General features: G+C 37.1%; 1 protein-coding gene across 2 annotated transcripts in view; it reads right to left on the bottom strand.

The window, feature by feature from the left end:
- Positions 1-17,282, bottom strand: part of TRMT9B (tRNA methyltransferase 9B (putative)) — a 126,698-nt gene that overhangs the window by 91,505 nt on the left and 17,911 nt on the right. For both annotated transcript variants that reach the window (XM_018069479.2, XM_018069474.2), the window contains exons 3-4: positions 13,030-13,114; positions 9,952-10,041 (exon numbers count right to left, since the gene is read on the bottom strand). The gene's annotated coding sequence lies outside the window, so the exon portion shown is untranslated. The remainder of the gene's footprint in view (positions 1-9,951; positions 10,042-13,029; positions 13,115-17,282) is intronic.

The following is a 17,282-nucleotide window of genomic DNA, read 5'->3' as shown; positions in this document are numbered from 1 at the left end:
GCACAGAATCTAATCTATTACATAAGCATTACACAAGGACATTAACTGGCTCTTTCCTGCAGCAATGCCAAATCTAATTCAGATATGCTCTGGGTTTCATTATATCACATCCTGCGTTAGCAGTTAATATGGAAGACATAACTGACACAGGTTATGTGTAAGAACTTATGCCAAATAAAGCATATTTCTGAAGAAGCTGTCAAGGTACTAAAAGCTACAATTGTAGTTCCACTGCACTTTTCTCGAGGTCAGAAAATTACTATGAATACTGGACTTCCTCCATTAAATCTTTATCAGAGTAAGCATTTACCTAATGATCTCAAAAAGCAATAAATTCTATTCTAGAAATTGATGAGCCTCAAAAGATCGAGAGATCTAGTTTAGAATGGAGCTTATTGTCAGAGATCAGCTGATGTATCAAGCCCACACTTAGCTCCTGCCCAAAGTGAATCCTTCTGTCAAACGTCACTAATATATTAACAAGTAGCTCTTGTACAAATGTTCCCCCTTAACCTCTGCTAAATCCTGCTTATCCCTGGAACATGTCCCTGATGACAAGGTTGAGCAGCTGGACAAATTATGGCTCTGTTTTTTCATTTAACTGGAAAGGTTTTCAAAGAAATAATTAAACAATAAAGCAAACTGCACTTGGTGGGCATGTTTTTCTGAAATCTATGAGATAAAATCCTAAGTCTGAAAATGTCAAAGGCAGGGTTCGCTTGACAAAAAATAGTAGCAGTGGCCATGGCAGATCAACAGATTCAAAGGCAGATTAAAAGGAGAGAGCAGAAGAAGCAGCCTCTGAACATGGGTGTAATGCCATTGAAATAGACGTATTTTCCATCATCTACCTTTGGCTTTGCAAGGTCCTAGTTCCTTAGGAGTTCTACATAAATTGTGTACTCACACTTTTAAGTGAAAAAAAAAAAAAACAGGATGGGAGAGGGAATGGTAATTGGTCTCTGCATTTGCCTTGCTTCCTTTCTGTCATATATATTTTTAATCCAAGTTTTTTACCAATCAGGCTTCTATAGAAAAATTAAATACATTAATTGTGAAGAACGTGCTGTCCAGAGTGAACATCAGAAAGCATTAAAGAGGGAAAAATGCTCTTGTATTCATCCTAATTTCAATAAATTGAGTCTCTAATCTTTGTTTGTGTTAGAAATCAGATCAGATACGGATCTAAGATTCACAAGACTTTCTAGCGAAATAAAATGTGAGAAAAAGCAAGCAAACCAGAGCTCTAATTTAACTGCGATAGCCGTAGGACTTAAACAGCAATAGAAGTAGAACAAGCCTAAAAACACAGAAAGATCAAAGAAAAAGCACTGTAGTGAGTCAAGGATGCAACAAGCAGTGAGCATAGGCATGTTGTCAAGGCCAGACTCAGCAACAAGAATCAGTCCAATTCCTTAAAGAGTGACACCACTTTGGCTAACAAAACAGAAGCAATAACAAACATGTTAGCTAACCTCTCTTTGGAGTTATTATCATGCTGAATAAGCATATGTGATCTGAGGGATTACATCTGGTTTAGATCAACAACGAGAGACAAAGGAATCCCCTGGTGTATCTAACGGGCTGTGCATGAGTGGACATCTATTCCAGAAGTCTTACAGCTGCTTACATAAAATTATTCAGTAAAAATAAGTTCCATGCCATACCATGGGGTTATTTTTCAGAATGCACAATCTCACTCACACGGCAAAACAAAAGTGAATCAGCAAATAATTTCAGAAGAGGCCTGTACAATCTAATCCTGCACTGTGAATGTGGGAGATGAAAGAAAGTGTTAACAGAAACAAGATAGCATATGGGGCTGAGAGATATGCAAATATTAGAAAAATCACAAATAACCTCATACATTAGAGACAGGACTATGGTTTTCCAAGTCCCTATATAAAGATACACCATCTTCTGAGAATGCCTAGATACAAGAGAAAAAATATTGCAGAATGTCTAGAAACAGTATCTTCCTAAACCAGTACAAACACAAAACAATCCAGAAAGGAGACTGTAATATATAATAAAGAAAAGAAATAAAAGAAGAACAAAACCCCCAACTCTAATAGTATTACAAACAGTGACAGCTAATGGTTTTGACCAGCAAATGACACACTGCACCAGAAATGCCTTCAAAAAACAGGGTACACCACCATCTGCTTATGTAAGCATCCAACTGAAGCTACTTTTCAGGAACAAGTCTTAAAATGTACACTGAATTTTCCTTCAGCCATGAGGGGTAATCAGCAAGAACTATGTCTCTTGGGAAAATACGAACTAGATGCCAAAGCAAAATTGACTGTAGAACTGTGAGATCAGAATCTTTCTATAGGAAAATAAAACCAGTAAGACAACGCAGAAAAATAAAATTGCCAACGGTATCTATTAAATTTGAAATTAAAATCTGGGTGTTCTAGAGTTAAAACATTATTTCCCAAGAGATCTATATATACTGTGCTTTACCTGAATGTTGAACAATCAAAATGCTAAGCACTATTACAAGGAGAGACTCAGTGGACATAACTCTTAAAGCAGGAGAATATTTCCAGAATTACTCTTAGGTCTGTGGACAATAGAAGAACTAAAGCAACAGCATTTGTCCTGTCATCACAAAACAATGACTCTCTCTTCTCTTCCTTTTTGTTTTCTTTCTTCTACTGCAAGAATGAAAATAGAAACTAGCTGCCTGAAACAGATGCACCAAGTTCTTAAGAGGTAAATTAAATTAGGGATATGCAAGCATGGTAGTTGTCACAACAGCAAATTCTAAGATTCAGGATGGTATTGAATTAAAGATAACTAGGCTTTCAGAAAAATCACATGATGCCTGCACATTATGCCAGTTCTGAACTTACTAAAAAAAAAATCCTCCAGTGCAATTGCGGAATTTCACCTGATTCCTTACACTGCAAACTTTGTATATTTTCTAGTGGGAGAGCAACTAGCAGCATATTCCTTAGCAGCATCCTTCAAAACAGAGCAGCACTGAACACAAACAGAAAAAGCAGTTAAATCAGCCTAGCACATTTTAGACATTTCTTGGTAGGCACTGAATTTTATATAGGGATTGACCCTAAACTACCAGTCACTCGTCCATATTCAAAGTCCTAGGTGTCTCATAACATGAGATAAACCATATTCATAACAGATAAGCTTTCATCTCTCAGTTGTTTATTGTGTCAAACAACCTCATTATGGCTGATAAACTCTCCACTTCCGTGCCTGCAGTCACTTTGCAAGACATGGAATAGAAGAGAATTGTTCACGCAAGACATGACAAATGTATTATTCTTGTTCTACAGGAAAAAACTTACCAAAAAAACCCAAAATTAAAAGAAAGAGCAGATGGAATACTGAGCTAAGTCACAAACTACTGCAGAAAAGGCAGGACAAAGATAATGATCAGAACAGGATGAAGAAATTTCAGAACCAGTTCTGAAAATACATAGGCCAGTTCCCTGACAAAATTCCAAACTGCAAGGAGGGATACAAAAGATAAATAAAAAAAGAATTTGGAAGTTTGATGCGTTTGCTCTCGCAAGAGTAAGTGTAATTGAATTCTTAACTAGCATTTTCACAAACAGGTCGTAGTAATAAGAAAAAATTATTTTCTCTCTATCTGGCCAGCACAGCTAATTTTCATAATTTTGTTTTTTAATTGCTGCAGTAATCAGACTTTTCAACACTATTATCAATGTGGTGCTGACAATGAATTTTTTTTTAACCTCCAAACACAAGAGCAAAAAGCTTCTGTCAGTTATCTTTGAATTTTCTCTTAGACCTTTGATTTTACATACACCACATCCAAACACATAACTTCTCTGAGATATTCGGTATATTCAAAACAAAACAGGATTATTTATAAAGCATCATAATTTCATTTTGCCCAACTACCTTTTCACCTAGATTTTTGTCTGACTTCCTCATATCTAAAAAAGAGAAAGAATACTGATGTTTGAAGGAAAGATTAAAGAAAAAAAACAAGTGTCTGAGCAGCAGGAATGATTTTTGTCTTCCTTGATTAGCAAGCAAAGGAAAATTAGCTATCAAAATATGCATTGTTTTGAGGCATCTTCAGACAGATTTCAAATTTCTTTCCCTCTCTGTCATTATTAGTTTGGTAAGCAACATCTTACCTGGCCACACAAGATCCTCCAGATCCACTCCTGGTGAGGCAATATCCAACTGAATGGAATAAGGGAACTGGGCTCACATATTCCTGTTGGTCTAGCCACAATCTTATAAACCCAAAATAGAAGTAAATAATTTTGAAGGAAAAATTTTAAGCAATATAGCCAAACCTTTGTAAGGCCACTGGCTTTGTGTCAGTCTTCAGGGTTTCATTATGCTTTAATAAAAAAAATAAATATCAGCATTAACTGAGTATGTTAGACATATTTTTTTAATCTAGTCAATTGCAATGTAGAACTGCTCAAACAGAAGACTTCACGAAAACTGAAAACAGAGAGTCTTGCATTTATTGCAAACACAATATTTTGTCCACACATCCCAAACAAACTCTCCCCTTAGTCTCCAAAGCCTCACTGTCTGTAATGCTCTACAGGATTTCTGCTCACTCCTCTTCCACGCCTCCTCCCATTCACTGTCTGCAAGACAAATTTTCAATTTAATCTCCATAAGATAACTGAGACACACTTTGGAAAATCCAGGATTTCATAATTTAGGTGTCTCTAAAATAATATTAATAATGAACAGCTTTCCTATCTATTATCTGAGCTCTGCAACCGCAGACAAACAATATAGCAGCAATTTATATCCATGGAAAGATGGAGAAAATAATCCTGGAAACCATTTCCAAGCACATGAAGGGAAAGAGGGTGATTGAGAGCAGTCAACGTGGGTTTGCAAAGGGGAAATCACGCTTTACCAATCTGATAACCTTCTAAAATGAGGTGAATTAGCCTCTTGGATGCAGGGAAAAAGCAGCTAAAGCTGTTTACCTCAACTTTAGTAAGGCTGACCCTATAACATCCTCATAGGCAAGCTGACAAGTTAAAGGTTAGATAATTACACAGTGAGAGAGATTGAAAATTGACTGAATGGCCAGGCTTGGAGGGTGGTGATCAGCAGCACAAAGTCCAGTTGGAGGAAAGTCACAAGTAGTGTAATCCAGGGATCATTACTGGGGCTAATACTGTTTAACAGCTTCACTAATGATCTGAATGATGTGACGGAGTGCAGCTCAGCAAGTTCACAGATGAAAAACTGGAAGGAGTGGCTGAAACACCATGTGGTTGTGCTACCACTCAGTGGGACCTTGACAAGTTGGAGAATTGGTTCAAGAGGAACCTCATGAATGTTAACAAGGGGAAATGCAAAGTCCTGAAGAAGACTGTGAAGAATAAACTCAGGCATCATATACACTAGGGGTCAACCTGCTGGAAAGCAGCTCTGCAGAGAAGGCCCTTGGGGTCCCGGTGGACAACAAGCTGATCACAAACCAGCAGTGCACCTTCAGAGAAATAAAGGCCAACACCATCCTGGGCTATGAAGAGCAATGCCTACAGGTCAAAGGAAGTGATCCTTCCCCTCTATTCAGCACTGGTGTGGCCATAATTTGGAGCACTGCATGACCAGGTCTGGGCTCCCAAGTACAAGAGAGACATGGACTTAATGGAATGAGTCCAGCACAAAGACGATTAAGGGACTGAAGCATCTCTTGTATGAGGAGAGGCTGAAAAAGAGGAAAAAGGAGGAAAAAGCTCAGGTTCATCAATGGGCATAATGGGTTGGGGGGGTATAGTTCAGTTGCAGAGTATCATCCATACTCATCATGAGGGAAGTTGTACTAGAAGAACTTTAAAGGTCTCTTCCAACCCAAACTATTCTATAATTCTATAAATACTTGATGCGAGGGAACAAGGTTGAGGGAGTCAGACTTTGCAGTATTGGCCAGCACCAGGTCAAGTTGCAATGGGCACAAAGAAAAACACAGGAGAGTTCATCTGAATACAAGACGACACTTTTTTACTGTGCAAGTGGTCAAATACTGGCACAGGTTGCCCAGAGAGGCTCTGGAATATCCACCTCTGGCGATATTAAAATCTAATGACCACAGTTCTGGACAACTGTTTCTAGCTTACACTGTTTGAGCACGGGGGTTAGTCTAAATGATCTCAAGAGTTCCCTTTCAAACGACATGATTCTGTGATTTTCTTGACATACATTAAGACTAGAAACAGTTTTTCCCAAGTGCAAGGCAATGGTCCTAGTACCAGGGGATCGGTTGTCAGAATAGAGACTTTCCAACCTGCCTATCTGACATAGGCACATGAATGAATAAGTGAAGTTGATGAGTCAAGGATATCCTAAAAGCAGAAAAGGGTGTTTTCAGATAAACCCCTGGGCTATTGTCCCTGCTTATATTAAAAGGAGATTGGTAAGGACATGCTTTGAAGAGTTCTATCACTGAGTGGATAATTATGTAAGTTGCATACTGTACTACTGCAATTTTAATAGGGAACACACTGTCAACACCATCTTTATAGGCAGCAGACTACAATCCCCAGGCAAGATAAAATCTGCTTTTTTCACCAAGTTTCTGCAGGCATTGTGGAGCAAGCTGACTTGGAAACTGCTGCCTAGTGCCTAGAGGAAGATAATTCTTACAGCTTGCTTCACAGGCCTGGTTGGAAGTCAGCTGAAACTTGGGAGGAACCAGAAGCAGATGACTTGCTGATTTGTGTTACCTTGTCTCTTTGCTTTATGCTTTTGCCTTGTGAGCAAGGTAGCAGGTTTTAAAATCATACTTAACTTATTTTCCAAGAACTTGACAAACTATGACTTTGATACTGTGGGTTTTGGCATGGCTGAAAAAACCCAGGAAAGTGCTTGATATTTCAATTCCAAAATGTTATCTCTGCATAATCTAGAGTATGAATTTATAAAAGGCCGGCTGTTACATGTTATGCAACTCTAACCCAATATTTAATTGCATTTAAGGAATTTTGCACTCAGTAAGGGGATATAAACTGAGAATTACCCATACAGACAGGCTTTACAGCAGAACAGCCCATACCCTACATTATCACTTATAATTTAATTAAACAAATAATTGCTGCTAGAATATTGCAGTACTTGTCAGATCATTCATCATCTGCTGTTTTATCAGCAATGATATAAAAATTAGCCAACAACCATCATTACTTGTGTATATTTAGGAGGAGGTTAATTTCAACCAATCAAAAGGGATTTCATAATTAAAATATTTAAAGATGTGCAGGAATCCTGACACTTCAAAAATTCTAAAATTATGTGCATGAGAAAGGTAAGAGATTGTACATACAAATGATGAGGTATTCTCTTTATACATAAAAATAGAGCTGAAAAGCTGAAGATTTATGTAAATGGATTAGGAAAGCTGTCGATTTCTCTCCCATTTGCTTTGTTTGCAGATTTTACAGTGCCTTGATGTTACAGCAATAAACGAGGATGACTGTGTTTAGCCCATTTACCTTCTCTTGCAAGGACAAATCCACATTAAGCATCTCAACATAAGGAAGAACACAAAAGACCACTGCAGCAAAGTATCAACATAAGGGTTGGACGATTTAATACAAACTGTGTTGTCTGGCAGAAACTTGCAGTATCTGGAGCCACACTTTCTAGTTTTGGCATGGCAGGGAATATACTGCCCTGTTCTCATAGTTACTTTCACTAGAAAACATGCAAAGACATCAACAAAGTAATATTGATTGCAGTATCACTAATTCACTAATATCACAATATATCACAATATGACTAATAGGTTGCCCAGAGAAGCTGTGGATGCCCCATCCTTGTGGGTGTTCAAGGCCAGGTTGGATGGGGCTTTGAGCAACCTGCTTTAGTGGGGGGTGTCCCTGCCCACGGCAGGGGGGTTAGAAATAGATGATATCTAAGGTCCCTTCAAACTCAAACCCTTCATGATTCTGTGATTGTAATTCTCCCATGATTTTTACTCTCAAGATCTTTCATATTTTGCCACCCCATCCCAAAGGAGATGGTAGTAAAAAAAAACCATGAAGAGGAAATCAACAGCTCCTAAGCCCACATGGGTGGGGTGCTAAGGGGGCATAGAAGCACAAGCCAAACAGTGGCAGATCAACAAGTTTTAAAATATTCTAGCTATATTTAAATAATGTGACAACTGCTTAATTTTGCAAGCATCAATACAGGTCAACCTTGACTGGAAGGCAAAAACATTCTATGTTTGTAATATTTACCTGAGTATGAGCTTAGTAAGCAGACCCAGATTTGAACAAATTTCACTGCTGAGAAGTCAGCAGGTACCACATTTAAACAGGGCATGCAAATGAAAGCTATTATTATTCTTTGCTAATTGTTGAGTTTCCAAGTGACCTCAGTATTTTACTGCAAAAGACAGGAATAATGAATTATCTCAGGTTGAAACGTAAAATAAATGGGAGTATATCAGAGTATATTATAATTCATAGTTCCCAAACTACACTGTAACTCCTGATTTTTCAATCATCCTTTCCTCTTCAGAGTTTTATAAAGCCTCTTCAGAAACAGTTTTGTGATTGTGTTTATTCTGCCTGTTGAAGAAACTGTCCAGTCATTAACAGCTTGATTTGTTGAGGTAACACTGACAACATGACATTTGATATTAGACAAAAATTGTAAATTTGATGTTAGAAAGTTTTGCCAGGTAAAATATATCAGTGCTATACTACTGAAATAATCTGTAAATAGTTCTTAAAACTGATATTAAAAAGTTATGACAGTGTTATGCTGGCCACAGTGTTCTAAGTGTCTTCTCTAATAAGCAAGGAAATTCATAGTTTAATTTAATAGTGTAGCATGCCCTGAGGAGAGAAAAAGTATTTTCAACAAAGAGAAAACATCTGCAAAGACACTTATTTATAGAGCCATGTGATAAACAGACTCATGTGCTCATTAAGTTAAAAAAAAATAACATTCTTTTCTGATGAATTAACAAAGCTACCATGTATCGTAACTTAATAAATCTGAGTTTCAAGATTTCTCATTTCAAGATTTCTCATGTATTTCTTTGGCTTTCCTTTCCTTTATATATCAACCTTCTCCGTACTGTAACATAATTCACTATTCTGGTTTGAAAAGCAGTCAGACATGTTTTTAATTTCCACCACAAGCAAACTAAGCTTTGTTAACAAGTGGACTTTCTTCTGTATAGCACTTTTAAATCAAAGATTGCAAAGGTTAGCAGGAGGAGAATCTACAGAGTCAGAGAACTGAAAAAAACCAAAATGACTATTTTTTATTTTATTTTCTTATGCAAGCTTCACGGCTGAGATCCAGTTCTCCTACTCTGAAAGCTATTCTGAGTCAACAACACAGTAGACATTTTGGAGAAGTTACAACAAATGAAAAATATGAATTCTTATTACTGCATCTTATACCTTACAAAAAGGTTCTGTTTCAAGAAAATTTTCACCAAAAGTTATTCAGAAAATACTTGCAAAACCAGAATAACTAAGAAAATATGCTTTTTCCTTTGACTTTTTTGGACACCAAATATGCTGTCAGAAGGCAACTGGCTAAGCAACAACTAGCAGGGTCATACATGTTTGCAGATATAATGTTTAGAATTGTAGGCAGGAAAAAATAGAAGAATTCAATAAAAATAAGGTAGATAATTCTCAGTCTGAAGAACAGGAAAAAGTTTCTCACATGTTTGGACTTCTGCTAAGGGACAGTTTGTCAAGGAATACAATTGCAACTCTCATCCTGGGGCATTTAATGTTCAAAAGCTGAATTACTCACAGTAAAGCACAGGCAGGGAGAGGGACTGCAAGGCCCAAAGACCCATCTTGTCTTCCATGACTTTACAGCAAAGTTACTAGATGTGAGTTCCAGCTCATCTCCCAGGTTTAATGAAGAATCAGAATCAACTGTTACAGAATCACCAGTTTTTTAGACACGTTCCTCCTTCAGACATACCATAGCTTTGGTGAATGCAGATCACTCAACAGGAAAGTCAGGCAAGTTTTGTGGGACAAGTGTTATCTTCTACAAGACCACCTGACGTAGCTGGAAAAAAAAGAAAACAACCAAGTTTAGGGCACACCATTATTTCTTCTGGTTTGAAAGGGCAAATAAAGGTTTGAACAAATGGATCCAAGTTTATTTTACCTATTTTTTAAAACTGCGCAATTTCGAAGAAAAATGTGATTCCTCTATGGCAAGGGAGAGCCAATGAGGTAATTAATATGGCAAAGAACAACACAGAGAAACAGAACTACTACTGGTAATATTAGAGGTTCTTGTGAAAGACAAAGAAAGAAATTATGTGGAAATTATTACAGATGTTAAAAAAAATTAAACACAAATAACCATCATGGAATTCAAATGTCATGAGACACAAAATTGATTACTGTTTCCAAGAAAATATCAAGAGAAATAATTTTTTTGGTAATTCCATTCCAGATGAAAGAGTGATTTATTAACACTGAAGAATTGTACAGTAACTGAGCCCTGAAACCACTCGGTAAATCATTTAACAGAGTTTGGCAAATAGTATCAGGAAATGCTTAAAAAATGTCTCTCCCCTTCAAGACACAAATCACTGCATTATGAGTCTGAGATACTAAAAAATTCTTTGTGTTAGTATTATTTATTATAAATAATAAATATGAACTATTCCAAATTTTATTTAATTTCAAGTTACTAAAACTTTTTCTACATTTTAAATTTATATCTTTTAATCTTCTTGTTTTATTTATTTTTCCCAGAGTTAAACAGTTGATCACATACCAACTACAGGAGCTGACATGGAAATGTAAGGTACAGCAGGAAGTGACATATGTAATTCCTTAGGTAATCTCTGATCCTCTATCAGGGTCAAAGCATGAAATTTCTAATAAAACACTATTTCAGAAACTAACATTTTTCAGATGAGACTAAGATTCTTGTCCTAACAGCTTCAGTAAATTTTAAGAAGTTATTGGAAGAGATACCCATTCCAATGTCAAGATGTGAATCTCATGTAAAGGTGCATTTTTTGTCTCTCAGATCTTTGCACTGCAGTATCAACTAGGCATTATGCATTAATTCATGTCCTAACAAGTCATGTTGCTGACATACAGCAGTCTGTTCCACCCCAAAGGGGGGGGCGGCTGGGGGCAAAAAACCTCAAGTGCATAATAAATTATTTAATAAATATATCTTGAGATGAAAGGTACATACAGAATGCAAGATAAAGACACATCTTAAAGGAAAAATGGCTTCCAAGATGTACTGTTACAAGTATAATCAAAGCCCAGCTAGGCCTTCAAAGACTGAAGTCATACAAACACAACCCCAGAAAGTCCTTCGGCACTGTGTAATGGAGGTATGCTCCATGGTAAATCTTACTTTATTGCTCTGTAATGGCAGTATTTTTCAATGTTGTACTTAGCAGTGCTAACACCATTCAATAAAATCATTTAGTACTAAATAGAGCTGTGTGAGAAACACCAAATAGCACCATGACCAGGAAGGACACCTGTCAAACATGTCACACTGTTCCCCTTATATATTCATCTTATAATGTGAACTCTGATTGTATTTATATTCTGTTGCTGTAAATTAGTTTCCTCTAATCAATATGAAAAGTTGAAGTTTTTCTATGACTTTTCTCTTTCCACAGAGCTTTGCTCAGACAGCCATTGGTCCATTACTGATATTATTCCACCGAAAGCACATTATCATTGAATAAACATGAGCTGCCAGAAATTGTGGATTTGCACAGAGGCATTGGGAAATCTGTGAGTAGGTTTTATTATATGTAAGACAGACTGCACAAAGGATCACTACTCAATGAGCCAAAACTTAAAATCTTAAGAGTTGCTTAAGAATACTTTTTGAGAATACAGATCTCTAGGCTTTGCTAATATGAAAACCTTATTTGAAGTATAGTTTAGCTATGATAACTTTATTATGAAAAAATGTTTGTTTTATAAAGATTAGGTATTGATTAAAAAGAGTTCTTTCGACAAGTATCAAATACATATTTGTATTACTTAAATAGACTGTAAACCAACAATGTAATTTTTCTTACTAAAACCAGGTTAGAGGTACTGTAAGGGTCCTGCAAGACACTCGAGAATACCTCAGCATCTTAATTCTTCTTTTTATTCTTTTCCAATTCTTCACTGACACGCTCTTGCACAACAGCCTCCTATTTGCCTTTTTTTTTTCTTTGTTATACATTTTCAGCTTGTACATCTCTCTGTAACTGAGTCAACTGGTTGCTAATACGTACTTAATTAATAATGTGAGAATGATGGATGCAGTTGCCTTTTACAAGTTCCTGGAAAGCTGTGGAGTTTTGATGACCTAACATTCATCGCAGACCTACACTTCTTTTGGCATTAGTTTTCTAACCAGAACTTGTTGGATAGGATTCCAACAAGCAGAGTGAACTCACATTGCAAACATCACCCTGAAATTCGTGCTTGGTAGTTAGCATGTCATATGTGTGGAATAGACAGTATTTGTGTGGTGAAAACAGTTTACTCATTTGGCACAAAAAGAGATGATAATGCCATTCATCAGAAAAACATACAGATGGCAGTTGGATTGTTCATATTCTATATTCTCTCTCTCAAGTAAAGTTGTCTTGTTTGCTTTTCATGATGATTCATCTGATGCTGCCTGGTGGGCAACTACAGTGCTAAAAGCCCTGTGGGCATAGAGAACACAGCCTGGCAGGCATTCCAGGACTTCTCTTATGTCCAAATTCACACTTTCAGTAAAAGTGAACACATTTCCAAATGCATTCTTGTCTATTCTGACTGCCTTTCCTGAGATGTCTGTGACATCTTTAATCCTATTGTCATCTGGAAACATTTTATGCTTCTGTTCGAACATCAGTTCATAAATCTCATAAATCTCTTTTGAAAGAAGGATCATTCTGAAGACATTTCTTGAATTTACTGTATCTGTTCTCTTGCTTGGTGTATGTTCAGTATGAGATCAGGAAAATCTGGAAGACTGACTGATTGACAGACTGACAAATTCTACCTAATTAGTACTCACCAGATTTAGCCCATCATCTTCAGCACTACAAGCAATATTCTACCAATGCAAGATCTTCCTTTTCTAATTCTAACTACCTGAAGATCTGCAAGAGTCAAAAAGAATTATTCAATGGTATTATGTCTCTCAACAAGTTTAAAGCTAAATCAAACCTGAAGTGAAAAAGGGATAGGATATAAACTACTCAAAAACTAAGCATGATATAAAAAAAGAGTGGATGTACAAGAAAAATAACATTATGGAGCACAATTTGCATTCTGAATACTATCTTGGAAAAAAACCAAAACTGTGAAAGATTATTACAGTCTAAAAACATCTGCCAAACAATACGAACAAATTACTTATTTAAGATAGGTTCACTTCAGAAGCGGTTTATCACCACCTGCAGTACTAGACTAAATAGGAGTAAATTTTTTTTAAAAAACCCACACTTAAAAAGACTTTCTCCCAGTTAGTTCCAACTAGGGTTTTTTTTTTCATGAAACCAAAACAAGAAAAAAATTGTTTTAATACACTGCCATATAACAAATAGGTAATGTACCTATTTGTTAGGTACATTACCACGCCCACCACCACACAAACTATATTGTTTCAGTATCAGACATACAAAAACATATTTGCAGTGGTTAAGCCAGAAATCAAGCCACAAAATGGCTTGTCCCATACAGCACAGGAGATCTACAAGAAAGGTAGGAATAAAATTAAATTCTTGCAAAAGACCCTGTTATAATCACATCATCCCCTTTCGGAACTGCTGTAGTAAAAAAACTTAATACAGACTCTTTTTTTTCTTTTCAAAAAAAAGCTCTAACGTAGGAGCAAACACTTCTGAGTTTTTGAAATGCTTTCAGCTTTATGCTTGCCTAAATGTGAACAGAAGTTGCCCTATAAGTTTTAGAAATACTTGGCTAGATACCAAACACTGCACTTATGTAAGACCATATAATCACCTGACACTTGTAGCTGCCTCGCTGATTTTCCAAGAATTTTAATCCTCTTTTCCTGAAACTATCCCTTTAGTGAGAAAATATGTTTATTCTATTACTTATATGCTTGCTTTGCAGACAAACAGTTTAATTTATCAAACAGGAGAATAATATTTTCCATTCTCAAACATCAGAAATCAAGAGATTTCTTTATACAGCAAAGTAGGAAGTGTGGCTTGTCATATACAAGGGCCATTCCTCAACTGTGCACTCCCAGGCTGCTTTTACACACTTAAAAGCCTTTCTACGGAATAATGAAGCTTCTCAGCTCTTCCCTTCTGCCAAGCAGCCCGACCATTCATGCCAGGAAGTAATGCACATGGCTGGTGCACTGCAATTAGGACACTATGCAAAGAGCAGACCAGAGACAGCTGTTTGATGTTTGGAGGCAGAAGTAACTTGAACTTTTATTATCAGAGATTTTGGGTTTATAGAATGTTTAAATATATAACTAACCTACTCACTTTGCTTTAATTTGATTTTTATGTTAGATAAAATCCTTAGCCCCATGAAGTCAATGGAAATTTCAACTTCAGACTTTGCAACTCTGTGACTATACAATTGGAGCTGTTAATTAAAAATCATTCTGGTGTCTGTTTTTCACATTTGTAATTTACACTTACATCCTTTTTAATAATTAAATGTCTTAAAGTGACAAAAAAATGTATCAAGAAGTGTATAAACCATGAATTGCAGGAAGTTGGAACAATATTCCAGGGAATTACTACTTCAAAAAGGATTATGGCATGCTTTTCTTACAACAATGGAATAACAGATTGGTTTAGACTGGAAGGGACTGCTGGAGGTCTTTGGTCCACTCTCTGATCGAGGAGAGTTACCTACAGCAGGTTGTTCAGGCCATATTGGCTCAGGTTTTTAATATTTCCAAGGATGAAGGCTCAACAAGCCGTCTGGACAACCTGTTCCAGAGTTTGACCACCCTCAAAGTAAAAAATATTTTCCTTATTTTTTATTTCAGTTTGTGTTCATTGCCTCTTGTTCTGTAACTTCTTTTCAGTGGTATCACCTTGTACGTATATTGGCAGAATATTTGGGAATCTCCACTGGTGCAAAACCACCAGCATAACTCCACTTCAGCTGTACAAAAGATCACTCAAAACATAATTCACTGTCAATAACTAGTTTGTCAAGGCAAATTTAAATTCCCACCATACTCCTACATAAGCACTTCCTACTATTACTCCTGCAAGCAGTTTTTCCCTAAAAAAACATCTATCTCATAACACTTCTACACTATCTGAGATTCCAGAAACCAGAAAGGGCTTGTCATACAAAAGGGGTGGAGGGTGGGTGATGAAATAAACTGTGCCTAGAAAGTCAGAGAAAATTCTTAGAAAAGTTTTACTTTTGTAGCAGCATGATCCATCAAGTAGGAGGAAAAGGAGGAGAGCATGAAATCAGTGGCTGGGAAGAGCTACTGAAAACTTTCAAGCAACTACTATTCTGTGCTTTCCAACACTTTCCTCCCTTAACATCAGCAAAGCAGCAAGAGGAAGGTACTACAGGCTGTACACGGTGCTGCAGCTCTTGCACAGATGGAACAAAGCGACTGCTCCCAGCAGTCACTGGTATGTGCTTCCTTTGCCTGTGTCCAAACGCAGACTTCCGTGGAAATTTCTCTAGTGAAAAAACAGCTGGTAGTTTATGGCTACACCAGGCCTTTCAGTGTCCTAGCACTTGTGCAGATACAACAGCTGAGGTAAGACGAGAGCAAAAGGCACAGAATAGTGCATAGGGACTTAATTGCCACTTTGTCCCATTCTGCTCTGACACAACTAGAAGCCACCAAAGGATGTGTTAAGGAAGCTTTCCTGTCTGACCATCCAGAAGCCACTCTGGCAGTCACACGTGCAACAGCAGAGCTGGGATCGAGGTGTCTTCACAGCTACACACCCCACATTCACAGTCAAACCAAGTTTCCTTACCAGCTCGACTCCAGGTTTTCCCATAGCAGAATCTCAGGCCTCTGGGGATCCCTAAAATATTTTAATCATGGTGCAACAACAGAATAACAACTCGAGCTGGTGCCTCCAAGGAGGGGTCCAAACAAAAGAAACCCTGGGCTTTTATACCCTTCCAATCTAACTGTGATATAGTCTGGGGTCTTCCAGCTGTGCCTGCAGCTCTTGCTGTGCCTCCAAGAGTCTGGTCACCTGGCTAGGCCACAGGTCCTCCTGCTCTTTGTTATGCAAAGGGTCAGCAGTTCAGGGCCTTTTACCTCGGGCTCCCCCCACCCAGAGCTCAACCTGCAGCTCCCACTGCAGCTGCTCACCGAGCTACCGGCACTGAGTATATTCCTCAACATATGGAGTACGTAAGGACAAAAGTCAGTCGCTTAAAAGCAAGTTACAACTGCAGGAATACTTCTCTGTGTGAGCATAAGAGAGTCCATATTCTTGTCTAACACCCACAGTCTCTAATACGGTGGAAGCTTTGGTGACCCAGAACTCAGCTGCCTTCCATGGGGATTATGCAGATCAAATATGGAAACCGTCCCATGGTACTTGCAAAATTCAAACTCTGATGACAAACAAAAGAAATTAAACTTGCAGTTATTTAGTAAAATTCCTGCCTAATTGAAACAGTTATAGGGTGAAAACAGTAAAAAAATTATTCTGTTGCTTCCTGTTACTAAAAAAATGTTTATTCTTTTTGCTGTGTTCAATAACTACACTGTTCTGCTGAAAACTGAATCGCCTTGATACCATATGCAGTTTTTTAAGCTTCATGGCCAAATTTACCATACTAAATAACTATTTGAAAAGTTGGCAACAATCTCCATTTTTGTCTGTAACTTCACTTTCCTATTAGTGCAGTTCTTCTGCATTCAAACATGTTGCTTCTGCGATGCACTATGTATGACAAGGAGTGATTAGAAAATTGTTTGCAACATAAGACCATTAGTTTTGTGCAAATAGAGCTGACTTCAGTTTCTTGCTTGAAAGATTTTTTTCACAAAAAATGCAGTTGTTAACTGCCAATTTTCTAGTGGGAAAACTAAACATAATTTCAAACTATGATATTTTGTTTTCTCCATCTCATACGAAACATTATTCCCAACTAGTTTAGTAAACACTAAATAAAGCATATTACATCAGCTGTTTCTAAATAAATATGAATAATTCCAATTTTAGGGATGTGTGTTTGCGTGTCTGTCTGTATCTTGACTGAGTGGTCAAAAATTTAAAAAAAATAACTTTTCTCTACCTGGAATAAAAGAAAAACAGAAATTGGATGCTGCCTTAG

The sequence above is a fragment of the Manacus vitellinus genome, unplaced genomic scaffold, assembly GCF_001715985.3.
Source record: "Manacus vitellinus isolate BGI_N305 unplaced genomic scaffold, ASM171598v3 scaffold_0_pilon, whole genome shotgun sequence".
NCBI classification, from domain to species: domain Eukaryota; kingdom Metazoa; phylum Chordata; class Aves; order Passeriformes; family Pipridae; genus Manacus; species Manacus vitellinus.
The sequence above is the reverse complement of the archived record's forward strand: the minus strand, read 5'-3'. Positions and strand labels throughout refer to the sequence as shown.